This window comes from Anguilla anguilla, chromosome 16 (genome assembly GCF_013347855.1).
Source record: "Anguilla anguilla isolate fAngAng1 chromosome 16, fAngAng1.pri, whole genome shotgun sequence".
Lineage (NCBI taxonomy): Eukaryota > Metazoa > Chordata > Actinopteri > Anguilliformes > Anguillidae > Anguilla > Anguilla anguilla.
In genome coordinates this window covers 32,283,090-32,299,891 of record NC_049216.1, presented here as the reverse complement: position 1 = coordinate 32,299,891, position 16,802 = coordinate 32,283,090, and the positions used below count along the sequence as shown (strand labels likewise).

Here is a 16,802-nt window from a genome sequence, read left to right as displayed (position 1 = left end):
CCCACCCCCCCGCAAGCCTCCACCAGCATCTACACCACTGGGGGGGCGAAGCCGGATGTCTTCCATCTCATAAAGCTCCCTCTCGCATTCAGCTCGAAAGACGGGATTAGAGCTTCTAATTTATTCCAGCAAATGGCCAAACAATTAGATACTTGATGATTATCCAAAAAACCACCGTATTTTGTATTATTCTGCCCTCCTTCCATTCCAGACGAAGGGCTTGGGATGTTTTTTTCGAGGAGCGCTGGGTGGGGGGCGGGAGTGCATCTCGCTCATACCTGAGCACCTGGTTTCTGGGGAGATCTGTTTTATTTACAGTGTCTGAGGTTCAGGATTTTTTAAAGAACAGTAAATCGTGGACAGGTAATCAGAGGCGTGTGATGTGCGATTTCACGCGGGGTTATCGCTGAGACGCCAGCGCTGTGGTGTGTGCTGGGGGAGGGGCTCTGGCAAAGTCCCGGGGCTGGAGCACGGCTTTCAGGGCTGTACTGGCATACAGCCCCATACAGCCCCATACAGTACAGCCCCATACAGCCCCATACAACCACATACAGCCCCATACAGCCCCATACAGCTCCATACAGTACAGCCCCATACAGCCCCATACAGCTCCATACAGCTCCATACAGTACAGCCCCATACAGCCCCATACAGCCCCATACAGCCCCATACAGCTCCATACAGTACAGCCCCATACAGCTCCATACAGTACAGCCCCATACAGCTCCATACAGTACAGCCCCATACAGCCCCATACAACCACATACAGCCCCATACAGCTCCATACAGTACAGCCCAATACAGCTCCATACAGTACAGCCCCATACAGCTCCATACAGTACAGCCCCATACAGCCCCATACAACCCCATACAGCCCCATACAACCACATACAGCCCCATACAGCTCCATACAGTACAGCCCCATACAGCTCCATACAGTACAGCCCCATGTAGCTCCATACAACCACATACAGCCCCATACAGCTCCATACAGTACAGCCCCATACAGCTCCATACAGTGCAGCCCCATACAACCCCATACAGCCCCATACAGCTCCATACAGTACAGCCCCATACAGCTCCATACAGTACAGCCCCATGTAGCTCCATACAACCACATACAGCCCCATACAGCTCCATACAGTACAGCCCCATACAGCTCCATACAGTGCAGCCCCATACAACCCCATACAGCCCCATACAGCTCCATACAGTACAGCCCCATACAGTACAGCCCCATACAGCTCCATACAACCACATACAGCCCCATACAGCTCCATACAGTACAGCCCCATATAGCTCCATACAGTACAGCCCCATACAACCCCATACAACCACATACAACCCCTCACTCTGTACAGGCCCATACAAGTGATACAACCCCATACAGTGCAGCGCCATATAGTCCCATACAGTACAGCCCCAAACAACTGCATCCAGTACAACCCCATAGAGGCCCACACAGCCCAATATAATTCAACAGACTACAAACTAGAGTCAGGCTAAAGACCCACCTCAGCAGACTGCAAACTGAAGCCAGACTAAAGACCCACCTCTCCCATCTCCACTCTCTCTCTCTCACTCTCACCTTTTGTACTGTTTCGGGTTCTGGCATCTCTATGATTCTCGGTCACGCTTTCATGGTTTTATGTTTCCCTTCTCAGGGCTGCATGTAATCTGTAATGTACTGTGGGCTTTCCTGGTTAGCATAGCTATCTGGCAGCAGTGCTGCAGGGATGCTGAAGCTGTACCTGCTGGTGTCCTGCTGCTGCTCATCCAGAGGCACTTACTGTAGGTTCTCTCTCGCACTGTGAGTGGCCCAGGCTACAATGGAACCCAGCTACAGCTACCAGAGAGGCAGAAGCTGGAGTACAGATGGATGTTTTGAGGGTTTTATGTATTTTTTCCCCCTGTCCTGTGGTCGATGCTGCATAAAGACCTCAGGGGTTCCTGCCAAACTTAAAGGGAATCTAATAATGGGCCGTTGGATGTAATATCCCGCAGCCTGCATTATTGATGGCCTTTCTGGCTCAGCCGAGCCTATGGAGAGGTTAAATGCAATATTTCCGTTATCACTGAATATTTACAATCAGGGGCCTGCTTATGAAGATTGCCATTGTTTATGAAGTTAAGAAGAAGGAAAAAAAAAATTGATGAAAGAAGTGAATATTCTTGACCCTTGAATTTTTAATGCTTGGATAGACTGATGGAGCTTGGGGAAGGGGGGTGGGAGGGGGCGGGAGAGTGGGGGGGTGGGGAGGTGGAAATAAAGTGGAACTGGATAATTTGCTGCTTGGATGCAGAAGTGCGGCGTTCCTCTCGTGTGAATTACAAGTGGGTAATAATGGCAGGCGATGATAAGGCGTGGCGTCTGAGGAGAGACGGGCCGGGCCGACGGCTGGCTGAGGATTCGGCCGCATTAGGCCCACGGGCCGTTTGGAGAAGCAGCCGCTGAAAGGCCTTGTTATGGCCGCTGCTTAAATGCCACCCTTCAGACGCAAGACGGATCTGCTCCTAATTAATTTCCTGAGATTTTTCCCGCCGTTCTGAAGGCCCACCCAGCAGGAGACACACAGACGGGCCGGAGCGGGGGAGGCGTGGAGTCGGCCCTCCTCTGCCCCCCAGCACACACTGCCTGGCCCTGCTGTGGGGGGGGGCTGGCCTGTACAGGTGTGCGGGTATGCACACACACATACACACACACACACGCGCGCTTGCACACACACACTCCCACATACACACACACACACACACACACACGCGCTTGCACACACACACTACCACATACACATACACACACACACACACACACACGCGCGCTTGCACACACACACTCCCACATACACACACACATACACACACCCACACACACACTTCCACATACACATACACACACTTATACAAATGCATGCACATCCACATCACAAATACATACAAGCATCTATCTTGTTCTGTATCTGTCTTTCCCTCTCTCTTTCTCTCACTTCTTCTTCTCCTCTTTTTTTTCTGTCTTTCTGACACACACACACACACACGCACACACTCGCACACACTCTCACACGCGCACACACACACATGCACACACACACACACACACACAATCTCTCACACGTGCACACGCACACACACACACCTCTTTCTCCCAGTGCTTTATCTGAGGCCTGATCAGAGGGTTTAGGTTTAGTGCAGAGGGGGCTGTGCTTGTGGATGACAGGTTTTAATTACAGGCACATGGGCGTGTGACAGCGCCGTGTCCTGGTTCTGCCCACCGGCAGGCGCTGCTGAGCCAGATAAGCAGATGATTAAGGGACAATTACGCGCCTGGAAACAATGACGGAGCAGAGAGGCGATCTGAGCGGAGGGGCCTGTGTGTGTGTGTGTGTGTGTGTGGGATGTATGTGTGTGTGCACGTGCCTGTGTGTGTGTGAGTCTGTGAGGCGTGAAGTGTGTGTGTGCGCATGCGTGTGTGTGTGTGTGTGTGTGTGTGTGAGAGAGAGTGTGTGTGTGTGTGTATGTGAGAGAGAGTGTGTGTGTGTACATGTGGGGAGTGTGTATGTGTGTCTGGGTGTGTGTGTGTACACAGAAGATGACCATGCTCTGTGCATGTGGGGTGTGTGTATGCTGAGGCTGACCATGTTGTGTGTGTGTGTGTGTGTGTGTGTTTGTGTGTGTGTGCGCATGTCACACAACCAACATTAACTTGCATTTGAGGTAATTGCCCCCCTGCCCAGGACACTGGGAGGGGATTCTAGGCGTGTTCCTAATTTGCACCCCTCTTGGCTGTGATACTCAGTACCCGGTACCTCCATGTAACTTTCCCGCGGCGTTGTGGCAACATCCAGGCAACGCTACAGCGGTGCTGTTGCACACCTGACGCCTGCCTGCCCGCAGCTGCCTGGTGAATCAGAGCCACGTGCACCAGCGCAGAGCCACCGGTGCGAAGCAGGGCATAATTACGCCCGGCTTGATGCCGGAGATAATTAAGCGCTGGAGTTTAGACGCGGGGCCGTGCGACGGGGATTTCATTATCACCTGCGAGAGGGAGCGGCGGAAGGTCAAACACCCCCTCTGTGGCGGCGGGGGGGGACGGGTGCCCCCACAAACAACAGTGCACACACACACGCACACGCACACACACACACACACAAACAATAGTGCACACACACGCCCCCACAAACAACACACACACGCACACACACAACCACGTGCACACACATGCCCCCACAAACAATGCACATAAGCACACACGTGCACACACACAAGCACACACTCAAATGCACGCATGCACGCACACACAGACACACAAGCACACACACACACACACACACACACACACACAGGGTGTGCTTCTATAGCAGCTCTCCCTCCTACCTCCATACTAACGTAACTGGAGGAGAACAGGAAGCGCGGCTTCCCGCTGGATTTGGAGCATCTTGAAGGGGCGTGTTCTCCATGCTGCTGCGACTGTACCGCTGTGTGTGCTGTATCACCCAGCGAGGGAGGGGGCTGTACTGGGGGGGTACCACTGTATCACCCAGCGAGGGAGGGGGCTGTACTGGGGGTACCACTGTATCACCCAGCGAGGGAGGGGGCTGTACTGGGGGTACCACTGTACCACCCAGCGAGGGAGGGGGCTGTACTGGGGGGGTACCACTGTAACCCCCAGCGATGGAGTGGGCTGTACTGGGGGTACTGTAACCCAGTGAGGGAGTGGGCTGTACCGGGGGGGTACCACTGTAACCCCCAGCGAAGGAGGGGGCTGTACTGGGGGGGTACCACTGTAACCCCCAGTGAGGGAGGGGGCTGTACTGGGGGTACCACTGTAACCCCCAGTAGGACGACGGACTGGGGGGGGGGGTGTACCGCTGTACGGCTGTGTGCCACTGAGCCTCGGCGCTATCACAGGAGCAGAAAATGACAATCCCCTGAAAAGGTCAAACAAGACGCTTCTCCAGCCAATCTGACGATCTTAATCCTGACATCCCCCACCCACCCGCCCCCCCCCCAAAAAAAAAAGCAACAGCGTTTTCATCTCATGTCACAGTCGCAGTGGTGACCTTTAGGATCTCGGGAACTGTGCTGAGTTTTTTTTTTAGCAAATGTTAATCGGGGCCCTCATTAATGGCTTCCTCCCATCTTCACACCTGCTCAAATGGAATTTGAACGCTTGGGCAGATAAAAAAAATAAATAAAATTTAAACCCGCGATCCCTTCCTGTTACTCTGCGCTCCTCCGCGGCTGGCGGTGCTCTCTGACTGTGCCGTGGTTCTGAGTGGAGTGTTTTTTTTCGCGGGAGATAGAGGAGCGGGATAGAGGATAGAGGAGAACGGGGACGCGTGCGGCTGACTTCAGAACGAAGCGGTACGACGGACGTGTTCCAGCAGAAAAGAGACTAATTGTGTCACGACATGGAGATAACGTGGCTTTGTGCTCTGGAGGAGCCCTGTAAACCCAGGGCTTTCATTGACCGTCGCGTCTCGGGTTTCCCCCACAGTGCCGCAGAGAGAGAGAGAGAGAGAGAGAGACGACTGGTCACATGACCGCTCGTTAGGCCCGCCTCACTCTGGTTGGGGATAATGGTCAGAGCTGGGGCCCGTGACTGCGCAGGCTAACACCTGTGCAGCTCGCTGCGTGCGCAGCCGGTGCGGATGCGGCAGCCGATCGGCGTTCCCCTGCGCAGCTCTCCCAGGCGAAGCCGCTGCGCAGATGCGGACGGCCGCGCTCGCCCGGCGCACAAGGCAACGTCCCCGCAACGTCCCCGCAACGTCCCTGTAACGTCCCCGCAACGTTGCGGCGACTGTCGCTGGGGCGTCCCCCTGATGCTGCTGCTTGTGTTTAAGCTGCGTCGTGTGCCCCTTGACATGCAGTGACTTCGGTGATTCAAACCCTGCATGGCAGCCAGATCCCTCCGTTCTGCTACCTCAGGACGCCTGGCACCTCCCCCTCTTCGCACCTGCGCTTCCAGAACACGTCTCCTGTCTGTTCTGGCCCCACGATGGTGGAATGGCCTCCCTGTGGAGGTCAGAACAGCTGAGACACTGACCCATTTCAAGCGATGACTGAAGACTCACCTCTTCAGGCTGCACCTCTCCCCATCCCTCCCTACCTCCCTGTAATCTCTTAAATGACTGTAAGCTTAGGGTTGTAACTTGGTAGCTGTTTCGTAGGTGACTTCGTTAATGCACCTGTCTTAACTACTGCTTGTATTTTTCCATAGACTGCGTTGTTGCTGTTCTCGTTGTTTAGTGTTAATCAGTTTAACCTTCAGGGTCCAAGTTGAACTACGCGGTTGTTCCCTGCACTTGGACCGGTACTTCTCTCTAGGGTTTTCCACACACTTGTTCCTGGTTATGGTTACACACTTTGTTGTACGTCGCTCTGGATAAGAGCGTCTGCCAAATGCCTGTAATGTAATGTAATGCCTGTGATCACAGAGCCTGAGATGATGACTGTGAGCTGTGGATGAAATCAAGCACAGAGAGCCGTACAGGCCCTGTTTGGTGAGAGCTCTGCACTGACCTACCTGTCCAGAATCTCACACACACACACACTGGTCTGAGCCAGGTTAGCACAGAATGCAGCAGTCCACACGTTAGCACAGGAGAGCGCTACTCGCTATCAGCGACAACAACTCATAACCTCCTCATGCTCTCGTCCTGACTGCTGTGAATGTATTCCGTGACCGAAGGAGGGTGATGACCAAAAAAAAATGGCCTCAAGTGTGAGATTGGAAGAGCGGCGGCCATCGCTGTGGAACCGCGAGGCGGCTGCCCCGGCCGCCCCAGCTGCCCCGGCTGCCCCGGCTGCCCCGGCCAGCAGAAGCACAGGGCCCCCCCCCCCCGTGAGCCTATAACAAAAAGCCCCCCGAAGGTCACCTGCGCTCTCAAGGCCGTTTAGCAAGGTCGGGCGCTAATGAGCTTCAACTGCTTTATTTGCGACGGGCGGCTCGGAGGGATTAATTGTCCCTGCTCCGTTTCACCCCCCCCCCCCCCCCAATCCGACCCCCCCCACCCCCCACTGTCAGAATGATCCATGGCCTCGCTCCCCCAGGCCCACACTTCCATTATTAAGGCGCTCCATAATCGATAGGAGCATTTTTAACATCGCGCCCCGTAACTTTTATCAATCCTTATTATCTAATGACCGATACAGGGCGGGGGGGTTGGGGTGGGGGTGGGGGTGGGGTGGGGGGGGGGTGCGGCCCATGGCCTTGTGGCGACGCACATATTGCTAAGGCCCCATGCAACTTTAATTGGGCCTGATTGAAGTTTGCACACCGCCCCGTTCACACAATGAACTGGGAACAAAGGTACAGCACCCCCATACACTACTACTGCACCCTCATAAACTACCCCTGCACCCTCATACACTATCCCTGCACCCTCACACACTATCCCCTGCACCCTCATACACTATCCCCTGCACTCTCACTCACTATCCCCTGCACCCTCACACACTATCCCCTGCACCCTCACACACTATTCCCTGCACCCTCATAAACTACCCCTGCACCCTCATACACTATCCCTGCACCCTCACTCACTATCCCCTGCACCCTCATACACTATCTCTGCACCCTCATACACTATCCCTGCACCCTCATACACTACTACTGCACCCTCATAAACTACCCCTGCACCCTCACACACTACTATTGCACCCTCATACACTATCCCTGCACCCTCACTCACTATCCCCTGCACCCTCATACACTATCCCTGCACCCTCACTCACTATCCCCTGCACCCTCACACACTATCCCCTGCACCCTCACACACTATTCCCTGCACCCTCATACACTATCCCTGCACCCTCACACACTATCCCCTGCACCCTCATACACTATCCCTGCACCCTCATACACTACTACTGCACCCTCATACACTATCCCTGCACCCTCATACAAATTAATATCATCACATCACCTTTCAAAATTCAGACAATGAACTATATCTTTATCCTGCAGTTTCTAGTCACTATTTGCATTTTATTTTCATGTGTGCTGATTTTGAATGACGGCAGAATTGCCCTGCCTTTGTATAATTCTCTTTCAGATCTAGCCATTACGTGTAAGCTATGTACAAAATGGAAGGAAATAAGCTTTTAAAGGTTCAAAAGTCCCTCCCTCCCCCCCCCCCCAAAGTCCCGTCTCTGTCCTCATGTTACTCTTCTCCTGAGAAGCCCTGGTAATGGTGTCTCTCACTGCCATTCAGAGAGCAGTTTCGGCTGCTGCTGATCTTTATGTTCTGATTGAAAGCTTGTCAAAGTTTTGATTGGCCTCCTTGATAGCACCTGGCTTTCTCAAAAGTTTTCCCTGCTTCCAGAATGTTCCTGCCTTTAAGTGCACTACGGAGTTGAGAGAAGAGAGGTAGCTGGTTGAACAGATATTAAATATATTAGTGAGGGAAAGGGATGTTTGGTGCTTGGGGGGAGTTGGTAAGAGGTTTAAAAGTTTAATGCTGTTTTACCGGGCCTGTCTGTCTGTATAGATGTTTAAGCTGAGAGGAAGCCTGTCATTGTAGAAGCTCCGCTGTCAGAAATATTTCACGGGCAAGTGGCACGCTAGCCACTGAGTTAGCGCCGCTATCTCTGCTTGTGTGGCACAACAAAGACGGAGGGGGAGAGCGGGCGAGCGGGCGATTGCCGCTGACAGCCCTGCACTTTGGATCTGCATTAACCAAATTTATCTGACAGTCCCTCAATGCCGTTGTACAGCACAGCCTTGGGATTATGCCACACGTGTTATTCAGGGGGCATGGCGGTATTTTATTTTATTTTATTTTATTTTTTTGATAAAACGCGTCTTTGTATCACAGAAAATGGATGTCTATCGAGTGCGGGCCTGTTCGGCTCTGTCGAGAGGCTGCTTGCCGACGCGAGTTCTCCCCCGGCCCCACGCTCAGGCTGTCCTCACTGGAGCTGGAATTGAAGACTGATGACTTCCTGGTCACCTGACGCTTTTAGACCTCCACACTTGCACAGCACTTGCTCAGCTTTGCCGGAGTCCTGTTCCTCCAACAGTCTGCACGCGGGTTTTGTTTCTTGCTGCTGTAAGTGGAGAGCACGTTATGCACATGCTTACATCAGCCTGAGCCAGAGAGTTTTATTGTTATTAGCTATTGATTTATTTTTAATGGATTCTGTTTTCACGGGATTTCTGGCATGCACTGTCATGGTGACTCTTGTTTGATTGTAACTTTGCCTCCAATCTCTGGCTCCAGTGGTGTTTGCTTTCCATGGCAAAGGCACTTGCTGTATGTAATCCCTTTGTAAAATTGCTTATTTATGTATAGTACATGGGTAAGGAACTGGTCCTGTAACCTAAAGGTCACAGGTTTGATTCCCCGGATAGGACACTGTCGTTGTAGCCTTGAGCAAGGTACTTAACCTGCAATGTGCGCAGGTTCATGGGGCATATTCTCTCTCTCTCTCCTCTACTGCTTTTCCTGTGCTGCTCGGTGCTCTGAAGACCGACTTTCCCCCCCCAACGTTGATCAAAGTGGCGATACTTCCTGTTTTATTCTGAACTGTGCTCAAAGTTGGAAGCTGATTAACCCCAGCAGTGTCCTCCTGAACGGCCCGCATTAACACGCTGTCAGAAGCCGTTAATATCTACCATCTCGGGTACGTTTGTGGAAATCTACAAGATTAGGCTGAGAGACGACTCTTTCTTTCATGCGAGCCGCTGCTGCCCCGGAGATGGCAGATTCCTGCTCTTTGTGTGTCTGCGAGGAACTGAGATTAATAAAAAGCCATTGTGTACCGCCATGAAAGATGTGATGTAGGAAGCTATTGTTGGAACTGCCTCCGTTTTGGGGAAAAAAAAGACCCAAAGGAAAACGTGTTAAGTGCGTGGCAGGACGTATTGAGTATAAAACTGAGTGTCCATTTTAATCTGAGTAAAATGCCTTTACATTTCCCAATCTTAATTACATCTCGGCCTTTCTGACACTCTTCTGATGGTTCATGCTGTTTTACCAGGACTATCAGAAGTGCTGTGACCACTTTGTAATCACGGTTATGATTAACTAAAAGCATGTGCTTGTAATTAGAAATTCTTAAATCTGCAGGAACTATAAAGCTAACCCTATCTGACCTTAATCCAAGATTGTAATTAGTGTGGAGAGGTGGTAACTTAAATTAAGGGTCAAAGCTGTAACTTGTCACCATTGGAGGAGTAACCAGCATACTTGCCCCGACTTTAACTAGAAAATGACTATTTAAAAAGCTGAATTAAAAGCTGAATTTAAAAAAAAGTATTTTTTTTAGCACATTTGTTTGAGCAGGAAAAGTGCAGTATCCTTTAAAATCTCATAGCAGTGTGCCTCTTCACCCTAGGGTCCATCGGCTGCAGATGCTGTACACCTGCAAGATACTTGGTTATGCTCTGTACACCCACCCTAGGTGTTTTACCTCCTTAACACTGAGGCAAAACAATTATTTTTGATGGATATTCTGAGAATGAATTAAGGCACATGATGAAGTACTGAGAGAAGCGTCTTACCGTGCGACCTCTGTGGTCCTGGTATTGTGCTGAAACTGTGATTAGTTAATACGTTTGGGCCTGCGGTCCTGTTCTCTAACACACAGAGGCTGAGTGGGTTTGCAGCAGACGGAGAAGCTCCATTATTCAGGCCCAGGCCTGGCAGCACCGCAGAACCCGAGGAGACCGGGAGGCCGGCGGAGGTGCCATCACATCTGTCCAGCAGGCCGGTGAGTCACAGAGACTGAGAGCACCGCAGGAGGCAGGACAGGTACGGAGAAAGGAGAGGACTGTGTTAAGGTGTCTGCTCGTCTGGCCGTACGCCCATTTGGATAGGAGCTGGGCACTATATGGGTCTCTGGCTGGGCGCTATGTCAGTCTCTAGCTGGGTGCTATATCAGTCTCTGGCTGGGCGCTATATGGGTACTATATCAGTCTCTGGCTGGGCGCTATATCAGTCTCTAGCTGAGCGCTATATCAGTCTCTGGCTGGGCGCTATATGGGTACTATATCAGTCTCTGGCTGGGCGCTATATTGGTCTCTGGCTGGGTACTATATCAGTCTCTAGCTGGGTGCTATATCAGTCTCTGGCTGGGCGCTATATGGGTACTATATCAGTTTCTGGCTGGGCGCTATATCAGTCTCTAGCTGAGCGCTATATCAGTCTCTGGCAGGATGGTACATCGGTCTCTGGTGGGCACTATATCAGTCTCTGGCTGGGCGCTATATCAGTCTCTGTCTGGGCGCTATATTGGTCTCTGGCTGGATGCTATATTGGTCTCTGGCTGGGCGCTATATCGGTCTCTGGCTGGGCAGAGCAGAGTGGTGGCTGGAAAGTGTGTTGCGCCAGGAGGTGAACGGCATGCTGGGAGGGGAGGCTCGCCCGTCACTGCCGCTCGCGGCGCTTTTGATTAATGAGGGCATTTGAAAGACAATTAGCAGCAGCAGCAGGTTTGCCTGCAACAGCCTGATCAGTCAGGGCCCTTTACTTCAATGTGCAGCGCCGTCTGTCACAAGAGCAGCGCGTCAGCGCTGTGTCTCTCCAACAACGGACAAGGACTAACCGGGGCACGGACACCAAGTTTCAAAACTCGGAACGGGTTTGTGAGCTCCGTGGACTAGTAATTTAATGAAGATCTGATATCTGTGCTTCTGTGGGGAAAGTATTCTCGGGGGACGAGGAGGAATTGCCAGACATCTTGAGATTTTTTTTAGAAACAGTAGTTTATCCTGTTTGGTAGCCAAACTTGTCAAGTAAAAAAAAAAAAGAAACAACTAAATTTTAGAGTTACTGAATAATAAGGTAATCATTTCCAGAAACGTGGAGGTACAGGCATAGCATAAGCTGTGTGAATTAGAGGTATAATAGCCATGAATGTGTCTGATTTCTCTCCTGACGTGGATGCGGAGTAAAACGCAATAAGACTGGTAAAATCTCCCAATCATTTCAGGCCTTGTTCTGTGCGGTCTGGAATAATAGCTGCACTGAGTTTTTGGGTATCTAGTGACCTGAGCTCATGTATAAATATGTATATCCCTGAGAAGATGTGATTATGAGAGATGGTGCGTGATGGCCGTGTAATTGCAGGAAATGGTCTGAACGAGTGGGGGCTGAAATGGACCCTGTCCTGGAGGGCTGGGGCCACATGGTAATGCCTGTGTGCAGCACTCTCCTTTATGGGCTCTAATGGCAGGGGGGCAGGGGGGGGGTGGGGACCCGGACTGAACCTTTGGAGTCTGTCAGTCCAGCCCATAACCATTTAGCAGTGGCAGCATGGACTACCTGTGCCTCTATGTGCATTGCATTATGGGGAAAGCCATGTGTGTCAGTGCCCTGAACCTCGCAGAGGCATTATCCTATGTGTTATGCAGGCTGGTGTCACCTGTAGTCTGGGCGTGTAATGCTGAATAAATATGGCAGGTTGCTTAGCGGGCTTCCTTATCTCGTTTTCCAGTGCTTAAATATGCCGTAACTCCAGCTGTGCGTTTACCTGGGTGACTGAGAATAAGAGCGGCAGTGCCTCGTCCCAGGAGTGGAGCTGGCAAACCCTCCGTTGTTGTAAACACTGAGGTGAAATGTCTGCGTCTCTCAGGGTCTTTGCATGGGGCTAGAGTTAGGCTTTACCAGAAGCTCAGGGCTCCTCAGCCCTGGGTCTCATGATCCTTAGGGTTGGCTGGGTTTCTCGTCAAATATTTCTTCAGGAAATTTTTTTTTTTTTTTAATTTCTGAAGTGTTACCAACGTAAAGCGTAACCAAAGTTCCACACCCCCCACCTGGTGAAGGTTAGAGCCTGACTGATCAGCCCAGAGAGCCTGAACCCCCCCCCCCCCCCCCCACTGTGATTAAAGCACAGGTTCGAGGAGCAGGAGGAGCCACAGCCTGCCCTGTGTCTTTCACTCATCTCCTATTCTACAGGAAATTTTCCCCCTCCAAGGCCTAATTGGCCTGTGTACGCTTCCTAATGTGGGATTGTATCAGGAGTTTAAATGCAGTCTTCCACATGGGCGAGAGCCTTGTAGAAGGCGGTGGTGTATTATTTGATTGTAATCCCTCCCCATTATTTACCACCAATATCGTGCCGCACACTCCGCTGCACCCCCAACAGCCAGAGATTAAAACCGATTACCTCAAACTTCTCACCCCCCACACACTCCACTGTAACGATGCAATACCGCGATCTACCTGAGCTACAGAGCTGCCTGATGTAACTGGAGCATCGCTGTTCAGTAGCTGCGCCATCTTGGGTTCCGCGGGTAAGTCCTTCAGTCACAGCGCAGTGTTTTCATATTAAGTATGCGCCGTACTTTTACTCTTATGGCACCATGATTACATTTCAATATCTGAGTGCACGATCAGCCCTTAATGTTTTGTTCCCCAAGCAGCCATTTTAGTCCACTTTGCTTTGATCCCTGTTTTTACCAGCTTCCATTAGCGAGGTCTGTTCAAAAGCCACACTTTAATTAAGCAGCTTTGGCTGTTTGTTTGTTTGTTTGTTTTTTTACCTGGTTTCCCCTATCCATGTTTATATTTGATTTGATTTCATAAAGGACCACTGTTGAAGTGAAATTTTGGTGGGAAAGATGATTTTACTTCCTCGGTAATGAGTGTGTAGGACCCCCCCCCCAGTTACTGCAAATTGCCGTCGTTGTTTGCTCAGAATTCCAGTTACATGGAATTGGATGACAAGATTGCGCTAAGACATTCTGTCTAGGGAGGACAAGCCATGGACCATAATCCATAACTCCTTTTCAGACAGGAGAACATTCTAATGGCCAATTAGGCCTGCCGAACCACATGTGAAGTACAAAACACTGGTGCCAGGAGTCACAGACCCCCTTCTCTCTCTCTCACACACACACACACACATACACACTCACACACACACTCCTTTCTTTCTCTCCAGTTCTCTTCTTTTTCTCCCTCTTCTCCTTTCTATCTGTCTCTCTCTGCCCATTTTTCTCCCTCTCTCCCTTTTCTCTTTCTCTTTCCTTCATCCGTTCTCTCTCTCCCCTTGTCCCTCACCCTGTCTGTCCATCCCTCCCTCCCCCAGTACAGTTGAACTCCTGTGCTGCTCTCTCTCTCTCTCTCTCTCTCTCTCTCTCTCGGTATCGTTAACAGAATAATGTGCTCTGCGGTTCCTGGCTGTACTCTCTGCCTGGTTAATTAAGGGCCTTGCCCGTTTGCACTCGCTTTGTTTAAAGACTCGGTCCGCGCATCCTCCACGCCCCATCAGCTGCTTAATTAGCGTAGCCTTTGCGCAATGAAAAATTCGGCTGGATATGCTCCTCTGTTAATGAGCGTTTGTGGGGGGCAGCTGGGAACTGATGCCGCCCCCCCCCCTTTTGCGGGACGTCCTGTGCATTGGGCAGCCCTGCGTCAGGGCCAGCGGGCGAGTCCCGGCATTTCTGTCACGGGGGGAAGAGGGGGGGGGGGGGGGGGGGCAGTCGCTCAAATGAGCGATATGGGGACATGCTGATGGGAATGGAAGTGCCTTCAAATATAAATGAGGATGAGGATGAGGATGAATATTCATAATTTGGCACTTTGTTTTGCCTGTCTGTCTGTTGGAGCGCTCTCTCTCCCCTCTGCCCGGCTGGTGTTAGCCTGTTAGCGGACGTTCTCTCCGGCATCACTGGCTATTATTCTCAGGGTCTTTTTTCTCCCCGAAGCCACGGTCATCTTCTCTGCTATTATTTTCAGTGAAGGGAAGCTTTTACCTTTTTGTAACATCTCAGCCGCTTTAGTGTGGGAGAAAGGGGTCTGAGGAGGAGCTGGAGAGGCCTTTAGTGAAGCCTGCTGAAGGCAGGGAAGCCGGGGTCACCTCGGCCAAAAGGAACCAGGGAGCGGAGAGAGCTCTGGGGCTGGAGAACCCCCACAACCACCCACCACCCCCCCATCCCCGCCCCTCCACCCCCACCTCAATGACCCAGCGACACCATCTCCATACTGACCACTATGTTTCAGGACAGCTGAATGGGGAAGCTTGTTTTCTATTTTTGACTTTTCCATCATTAGCCATGTAGAACTCATGCGGGGAAAAAAATAACCAAGAGGAGAGGGAGAACGATTTGTTAACTTTGAAGGCTCGATTTTTCAGGATGAACACCAGACTTCAGACTCCTCCTTTCCCAGCCAGGCTTTGGTTGGATGGCGTTTCTAAGGACAAGGCCAGGGGCAGCGAAGCCCGATAAGGACCTGGAATGTGCTGGAAAGGAGAGAGCCACTTACCCCATTCCAGAGGAGACTCATTGGGATGAGAAAGGACAGATAGATTTCTGGGGACATCATTATAAACAGGGATGCGTACAGTATAATGAGTTGCTTTGCTGATTATATTGTTACTTAAGGATCCAAGGTCTCCTGAGGCCACAGTGGATAAAGACACTCACTGAAAGGACACATTTTTGCCTTGAAAAGGGAAAAAAAAAAGATCCATTGTAATTAAACCAAACAATACTGTTTAAAAAATGAAACGATTCTAGAATAATTTTGAGAAACAGCGTGTGATGTGCCTGTGACACACAGCCCCGCTGTGAAGGTAAGAGGGATGGAGATTCAGACAGAGGCAGATTCTCAGATTAATGGAAGATGGTGGCACAGTGTTAATTAACGGTTCCGTCTTCCCGGTTCTGTTGTCGAAGTCGGCTTTTATGTGATTTTTTTTATCCCGTTACGCTCGATCCCACGCCATCGCGCTGCTCTCCTGGAGGAGCCGTTTGATGGGCCTGTCATATCATCAGTCTCGTCCTGATCGTAACATCTCTCCACGTTTGATGATTTCTTTTTTTTTTTTTCCGATGCAGCATCGCTCCCCGCAGGGGGTAACATTCAGGGGGTGAATGTTTGTGTTTCTGTGACTCTCGCACTGTCGTGTTTTTGAGTCTGAGTTTGGTTGTCACTCTTGTGATGATGTCTTTGTCTTAGATTCCGCGCTAAAGTGCTGGATTAGCATGATACGGTGGAAGCGCGTCGGTGTGTGAGCTGTTTGTCAGGATGCGATGGGAACAGGTTTGTTGCAGTGGTGGCGAGATTTAGCCAGCATTGCCCCCAAAGGGCCTGTAGCTGGCTGGGGTCCTAACCCACTGGGGGCCACACCCTCACCTGCTAACACTCTCAAACAGGAAGTCCTGTATCAGCATGCTGCCCACCTCTCAAACAGGAAGTCCTGCATCAGCATGCTGCCCACCTCTCAAACAGGAAGTCCTGTATCAGCATGCTGCCCACCTCTCAAACAGGAAGTCATGTATCAGCACGCAGCCAACCTCTCAAACAGGAAGTCCTGTATCAGCACACTGCCCACCTCTCAAACAGGAAGTCCTGTATCAGCATGCTGGCCACCTCTCAAACAGGAAGTTGTGTATCAGCATGCTGCCCACCTCTCAAACAGGAAGTCCTATGTCAGCACGCAGCCAACCTCTCAAACAGGAAGTCCTGTATCAGCACACTGCCCACCTCTCAAACAGGAAGTCCTGTATCAGCACGCAGCCAACCTTTCAAACAGGAAGTCCTGTATCAACATGCTGCCCGCCTCTCAAACAGGAAGTCCTGTATCAGCCCGCTGCCCTCCTCTCAAACAGGAAGTCCTGTATCAGCATGCTGCCTACCTGTCAACGAGGAAATGCTCTTCTGCCTAATGGGTCTCCTTTATTCCTTTTTACATTAAGAAATTAATTAATTTATTTATTTATTAACCTCATCTGGATTTCATTCCTGTGGGCTGTGATTTACCAGCTGATGTGTATGAAGCATCGAGCTGTCCCCCCATGCACTCTCCCAGTTTTTAAAAAGGCTGGCTTCTGAAGCTTTTAGTAAGGATGA

The 16,802-nt window shown here is 51.1% G+C and overlaps 1 long non-coding RNA gene across 1 annotated transcript in view; it reads left to right on the top strand.

The window, feature by feature from the left end:
- Positions 1-10,713, top strand: part of LOC118214956 — a 59,101-nt gene extending 48,388 nt beyond the window's left edge. The window contains exon 3 of the long non-coding RNA XR_004762730.1: positions 10,591-10,713. This is a non-coding gene — a long non-coding RNA (uncharacterized LOC118214956). The remainder of the gene's footprint in view (positions 1-10,590) is intronic.
- The last annotated feature ends 6,089 nt before the right edge of the window (positions 10,714-16,802 follow it).